The 7,408-nt window shown below is 50.7% G+C and overlaps 1 long non-coding RNA gene across 1 annotated transcript; it reads left to right on the top strand.

The window, feature by feature from the left end:
* Positions 1–107: 107 nt before the first annotated feature.
* Positions 108–7,196, top strand: LOC125945260 (uncharacterized). Its single transcript, XR_007466757.1, has 2 exons — positions 108–346; positions 7,057–7,196. It is a non-coding gene; the product is annotated as an uncharacterized LOC125945260 (long non-coding RNA).
* Positions 7,197–7,408: the final 212 nt, after the last annotated feature.

The following is a 7,408-nucleotide window of genomic DNA, read 5'->3' as shown; positions in this document are numbered from 1 at the left end:
ATTTGTACTAAGCAGCAGGCAACTCACAATACAGCAGTGGAGAGAACAAAGGTGAATGTTTGATTTCATTTTTTTATCCACTGTCTAACATACCTATAAGCGCACAAGCTGTGACCTAACGTACTTTTCTGCCTATGAACTATGGCAAAGATTCTCAGATTAAGCATGCTGGTCGTTTTTACTGCATTTTGCCTTCTTTTCAAGTTACAGGGAAATATTCCCACCTGTGTTCTCGCAGGAAACCCAGCGATTAGTCCCAAAAATCCTACACGCAGAGATACCGTCCCTTTTAGGCCACCACAAAGGGCCTGGCAAAGTACACGTCGAACAACTACGAGACGCAAAGGTACGTGCCTTGTGTTCACCTGATGAAGTGAAATACATCTGAAAATACGCTGTTGCTGCCGTTTATTTAGCAAGGTCCCTGTATACAGTTTTCATGGTGATATCGTTGGCACCATCATGTTTGATCACGTGGTGGCGCGTCCAATGCTTGCCTCAGGTGCATCCGCGCTTACAATAGATGTGCTTGACGCCAGTGACGCTCAGCAAACCTCTGTTTCGGTGTATAGATATCGTTGACAAGGACCGGGTGGATTGCATGAAACTTTGGGCACAGCTTCAGAGGACGTACAAGCACTTCAGGGGCTCATTACGGCTTGTCCTAACGGCGCCAGCAGCATGGTGCCACAATCACTAGCATATACGTTACACGCATAATTCTCTTGTGACAGCGCTAAGTAGCAGTAGTATTTAACGTCTCGCCCGCTTGAAATTGGTCTTTCGCCGCCACTTCCAACCTGCTTGATGAGCTTCCCCTTGTTTTCGGGCGGGGTGCTGTCTCACATGTCGCCATAAATATACATTCGAACATCGGGCCTTCCATTTCTCGCCCGGGAGTGAAGCTCACCTTAAGGAATCTCAATTCTTATTTGTAAAGTATTAGTAGAATTTTTTTCATGGCCTAGTGTGTTAGACCTAGTTGTGACAGAAGGTAATGTTTGTGTGGAGGGTGTTTCAGTCGACGCTCTTATAGACACTGGAGTCGCCATCTTTGTTATTCATCGCGAACTATGCTTCCGTCTACAAAAATTGCTAACTCCGTATGTTGGCCCGGTCTTATCTGGCGCCCATGACAGTCCGATTTATACTACCGGACAGTGTACTGCTCGCGTCCTCGTCGACGGAATTTGCCGTCATATACAGCTTACTGTGCTTTCGTCGTGCGCCCATCGAATCATCTTAGGCTGGGATTTCTTGTCAGATGCATCTGCTGTCATTTCGTGCGGAGAACCACTTATACATATTATGGACACCGAGCTCTCTCACGCTGCCGATTCCTCGCCGCCCCACCTTGTCACAGCGCCAGATTTTGTTCTTCCACCCGGCCAAGCCCGAATTTTTACCGTTAGATCAAGAGAAAATATCGACGGCGACGCAGTGGTTTCCCCTTATCAGCGCTGCATTTTTCGGGGAATCGCCATCGCCTCTGGTCTAGTGCGTTTTTCACGCGGCTGCGCCAGTCTGACTGCCTACAACACGACATCAGGGCCACTTCTACTGCTGCAGGGGTACACTGTTGCCGTCCTTATCGACGTAGCACCAGTATCTGTAGTTACTGCTTTACCTGTTTCGTCCTTCGCAGACTGTATACGCCCACAGACGATTTACCCAGTGCTCTCAGGGCCACTGTGAGTTCAGTTCTCAGCCCAACCAAGACTGATGCCTTGCTGACCATCTTAAGGAAACACCAAATTCGCTTTCACGTTTGTTCGGATGGCTTGGGTCAAATAACCATGGCTGCTCATCGCATTGAAACAGACGGATCCCGCATCATTCGTCACCACCCTTACCGTGTATCGTCTGCTGAACGCAAGGTTATAGAAGACGAAGTCAACGACATGCTCGCGCGTAGCGTTATAAGGCCTTCAGCAAGCCCTTGGACTTATCCTGTTGTCCTAGTTAAAAAAATGGCTGCGGCTTAGCTCAGCTAACCCACGATATGCAAAGCGAAAGCTTGGTTTAGCCTGGTAAAGTATTTGTTTCACATGGTTAACCTTTGATTTAGCTAATTATTATAATTAGGTGTACACTCATCGTTAAGCCAGGTATAAATTATAAGCCGACAAGTCCGAGCATTTTGCGAACCAAACCACTCGCTCTTTCTCAGTCTCCGACGCTGCCTTCGCGCGCTTGGCATTCCGGCCCCTCTCCATTGAAGCGGCTCGGCGGGCGAGCTGCTTATTGCTAGGTTTTTATAACGATTATAGGTTATTATAGCGATTATAGCGAGGTTCTAACAGGTCCGCTGTAAAATTCACTAATTAACTTCTTTGTTACTTACTTTACTACACGTTGCAATTTACGAATTGTAGCCGGTGAGCTTGTCAGGTGAATTCACTTGGAATGAAGCTCCTGAATGACACCAGTTTGGAGATATAAGCCATCAAACTCGCCATAAAAATGCACTGTTGTTCCACTTACACTTTTACAAAAATGCTGTTTTATACATTGAAGCACAAAACTAACTGGAACGCCCGTGTATTTCGTCTTGGGAAATATCTCGAAACTGGTGTCATCCAGGAAAATGATTTCCCGTGAATGCGTCCTGCAAACTCACCGGCTACAATTCGTAAATTCCAATATGTGTCATAAAATAAATAACTAAGAAGTTCATTAGTCAACCGTTTTTAATTATTTGAATATGTGTTTCGATTTCTCGTGCTACTAATGTCTGCATTTTCGCATAACCCAGCTCAAAGATAAGAATTATGCTGCTTGCCACAGGCGATTGTTAGAAATTCCGTAAAGCTTTATTTTGAACACCCGGTATATATATATGGGTGTGCCAGCTATCACGCAGCATGATTTAAAAAAGAGGAACGGTGTTACGCGAAGCAAACCTAGTGCGTATTGTTTCCAGTACAGTTGGAGTAGCCGACAGTAACTTTTTTGTTACTGAGATTTAATTAGGTAATTGTAATTAATTATCTAACTCGAGAAGCACTGTCCTAATTATCAAAGTGTCAATGAGAAAGTTGTAGAGCAACATGAAAAACTACCGATACAGCTCTCTGTTGCTCAATACGTGCTACATAAATGCGTTTTTCCCAGTGTGAAAGAAGCCCGCGAATACACGCGTGACTGGCCGCTCGAAGGCATGCCGGACAGCCAGGATTTGCTTATCTGGAGCGGGGCTACGCAGAAGAGAGCCTCACTCCTCCTTGTTGAACTTGGGGTATCTCAACCCGCACTCACAGAGCATGTGTGCTGGAGTGTAGGTCTGGCTACAGGACGGGCAGGCGTCGTCGCGATATACGTCAGGGTAAACTACGTGCAGAACGGCCAGACACGGATATGTGCCTGTCTGTAAAAGTATAAGAGAACCACCTTACGCCCTATTCAATTTGGGGTGAGGCGGTGGAAAGACCCTTCTAGACATGTAGAAGAATTTCTTGACCTCGTTGTGAGTAGCGGGAGCATCCCTGTGGCCGTAGGGGGCAGGGCTGTCGGCTCTCCGTACACAGAAAGCGCGGTCCGTGAGGTCGCGGGCAGCATCGTGAGCAGACTCATTGAGGTTCGGGGTAGCACCCTCTCACCGACCCTACGTGAGCGGGAAACCAGTGAATCGATTGATGCATGAGAGCATCCGGACTGGAGACGCTAAGAAGACGAGCAGCTTGCTCGGCGATGCGACCCTTCTGAAAAGCCCTAACTGCCGTTTTGGAATCGCTATAGATATCGGACCCACGACCGTCTAGCAGGGCGAGCGCGATGGCGGCTTGCTCGGCGACTTCGGGGTCTGAAGTGCGATTTGAAGCGCTATTGGAAATCTTGCCGCTGGAGTCGACCGCGACGACGGCAAAGGTATTCTCATCGCTGTACTCCGCGGCGTCTACGAAGCTTGCTCTGATGCCTTGTTGCTTGATCTGTTTGAGAATTACTCCTGCTCTCGCCTTGCGTCTGCCCTCGTTGTTGACGGGATGGACGTTTCGAGGCACGGGGGCCACTTCGAACTTGTCTCGAATGCATCTAGGGATCGGGGTACTGACCCTCGAGGATACCGCAGGAGGGTAACCCAGCTCTTCGAGGATGCGTTTACCTGCCGCTGTGGTGGTCAGGCGAGCGAGTCGCGCGCGTTCTTGGGCTTCAGCAATCTCCTCGGCGGTGTCGTGTACCCCCAGTTTGAGGAGATCTTCGGTATGGGTCTTAACGAGAGCCCGTTTGACTACTTTGCGGATGAGAGCGTTGAGCTTGTCTCGCTCCGCACTGAGCCAGTTGTGCATAGAAATCGTGTACGTAAAATGGCATAATACGAATGGGTTGATCAGGCTGAGGAGACTGGTTTCCTTTATGCCTCGGTGTCTGTTTGCGATTCTGCGAACGAGGCGGAAAGCGTTGTCCGTCTTTGCTATGATCTTGCGCAGAGCCGTTCCGTTCCCGCCGTTGAATTCGACAAACATGCCCAGGACCCGAATGACGTTGACCCTGGGTATCACCCCTCCGTGACAAGTGCAAAGACTGATGCTGCTTTCGGAGACTGGCTTCCAATCTTTGGGTCTACCCCCCTTTTCTGTAAAGCAGAAGCTCTGACTTGGCGGGGGAGCACCAAAGTCCAGTGGGGCGGAGATACTCCTCGATCACGTCGATCGCCTCCTGCATGGCTTCTTCCACTCTGCCCTCGCAGTCACCGGCGCACCAGATGGTAATGTCGTCGGCGTGGATGGTGTGCTTGACGTCCACGACGCGTGCCAACCTCTCGAAAAGACCAATCATACAGATGTTAAATACTGTGGGGGAGATTACGGTGCCATGAGGAGTGCCCCGTCCTCCGAGGAGCCCATCCTCGGAGCGGAAATCTCCAGTGCGAAGCTTGGCCTTCCTGTCCGCTAGAAAACGGGCTGACGTAGCTGTGGAATCTAATAATAAGTTTATTTGCCATCATACATATTAGATGGGAGGACGGAGGGAAAAAAGCTGCTCACATGCAGCTTGACCAGCCCACAGCCCCCGAAATCTGGAACCGATGGAAAAGCGTGGAAATCTGGAACCGATACCCAGGTCTGAAATGGTCTTGACGATGAAGGCGTGGAGCACGTTGTCGAAAGCCTTCTCGAGGTCCAGACCGAGCAAAGCCTTGGCGTCTCAGGAACGGTCGTCCATGATCTGATGCTTGATTAGTTTTATAGCATCCTGCGTCGAGAGTCCTTCGCGGAAGCCCATATGGTGTACGTGTAAACATCGTTGTCTTTGAGGTACCCAGTGAGCCTGTTGAGGACGACGCGCTCCATGACCTTGTCGACGCAGGAGTTTAGAGAAATCGGCTTGAGGTTCTCGATGTTCGTGGCCTTGCCGAGCTGGGGAAAGAGCACCGTGCAGGCCATCTTCCATTCTGCAGGAACCATGCCGCTCTTCCAGGACTCGTTGATCTTGTCGGTCAGAATGATGATCGGCGGGTAATTGAGGTTTCTCAACATTCTGTTGGTGACTCCGTCCGGACCCGGCACAGACTTGCGGTTGAGCGCGAAGATGGCCTGTCTGGCTTCGGCAACGGAGAAGTCTTCGTCCAGCTCGGAGCGAGGAAGGCCTCGGTAGTCCGGGAGTTGGATCCCCGTCGCGCCGGACGGGCAGGTACTTCTGAATGAGCTTGGAGACGAGTACATCGGCCGTGTGAGACCTGGTGGCTTCGTGATGGACCCGGGCCAACGTATGCTACTGATTTCACTTGGAGCCGCTTTCGTCGAGAAGGTGCTTCAGCATACCCCAGGACTTGTCATTGCGCAACTGTCCATGGATTCACAGAGCTCGTCCCACTGCTGCTGGCATAGCGCTTTGCAGTGGTCATCAACTACCTTGTTGAGCTCCGACATCTTCTTTTGGAGTCGGCGATTGAGTCTTTGACCCTTCCATCGGCGGAGCAGGGCGTTTTTGGCCTCGATCAGATGGGTGAGTCTGCTGTCCATTCTCTCGACGTCGAGATCAGTTTCCACTTTCTTGGTGGCCGCGGAAGCGTCGTTGCGGATGCATTCGCACCATTATTCAAGGCTGGTGGGTGCTCTAGCTCGCCCGGGCTCTTCTCGAATATTGCGAAAATGGTCCGAATCGACGAGCGTGAATTACCTCACCCTACTCCGAGCCACCTTGAAGTGGGTCTCGATAATGTAGTGGTTGCTGCCAAACTCCATGGCGGTGTTCTCGCAGCCCACGTCCTCAACGTTCTTGACGAAGGCGAGGTCGGGTGTCATGTCCCGGTTGACGGAGTTGCCGATGCGCGTGGGAAAAGCTTTATCGGTGACCAGAGTGAGGTTCATCTCGTTGGCGTCTTGCTACAGGTTGCGCCCCTTGGTAGTGTCGTAGACGTAACCCCAGAGGCGGTACGGGGTGTTGAAGTCGCAGACGACGACCAAGGATTGAGGGCCGGCCAGGTCGGTCGCTTTCTTGAGGATGGTCTTGAACTGTTGGCGCGAGTCCCTGGGGTTGCTATAGACATTGAGGACGAAGACGCTGTTTCTGCGCTGATTCCGCTGCGGCGCGTCGAGCAGGATCTCAACCATGACATATTCGATTCTACCGTTCCCCAGCTTGAGGTCGTGCGTGAGATGAGTAAGCCTTTTATTGATCAAGGTACAAATGCCTCGCCCCTGGGCCGGCCCGACACTGCTCTGTAGCCCTGGAGCGAGGCAGCGGAGACTAAGATTAGTTTCCTGGGGAGCAATGACCTGAGGTTTGACCGCCATAGACCTGAAAAACTGTTGCAGAAGGGCTTTCTTGTTAGAGTACCCCCTGCCGTTCCATTGCCAAATGCAAAAACTCTCTTTGGATCTATCCATTATTGGGCTGACCGGAAGGACCACCGCCTAACGGGGCAGTTGGCTGCACAAAGAATGGGACCTTCTGTCGGCGCGCTGGTGGGATACTTAAGTTTAGCTTCCCTCAGTAGCGGTTGAACGACGGTGGCGGGTGAAGCCATTCGCGCCTCAATGTCTATTGTCTGGTTCTTTATTTTTCCTGTTTCATTTGTTTTTAATCTTTAATGACTGAATATATCCTTTACAGCATCCAATTGCAAGTGGGGATAATTTCGCCGAGGACGGCCACTTAGCTGCATGAATGGAAAGAGAAAATGAAACGATTCTGCAAATTGTCTCTCCGCAACACTAATAAAACGGTTCGGTGGGAATGCCGAAAAATCTTGCTCCGGGCTATGGTTCTTTGTGTCCAGTGTGTCAAGCTTTCAGCGCGGGACAACTTAATTTGAGGCTTGGCCCTGCAATGTTACAGATATAAGGAAACCGTCAATTTGTCTCCGGCTACACCCATCATAGCACATACATCCGTTCCCGGGCCGGCACGGGACCCAAAGCGCTCCCGCGCCAAGGGCAAAAAACACAGACAGCGGTGCCGCTAG

This window comes from Dermacentor silvarum, chromosome 5, assembly GCF_013339745.2.
Source record: "Dermacentor silvarum isolate Dsil-2018 chromosome 5, BIME_Dsil_1.4, whole genome shotgun sequence".
Classification (NCBI taxonomy): Eukaryota; Metazoa; Arthropoda; class Arachnida; order Ixodida; family Ixodidae; genus Dermacentor; species Dermacentor silvarum.
The sequence above is the reverse complement of the archived record's forward strand: the minus strand, read 5'-3'. Positions and strand labels throughout refer to the sequence as shown.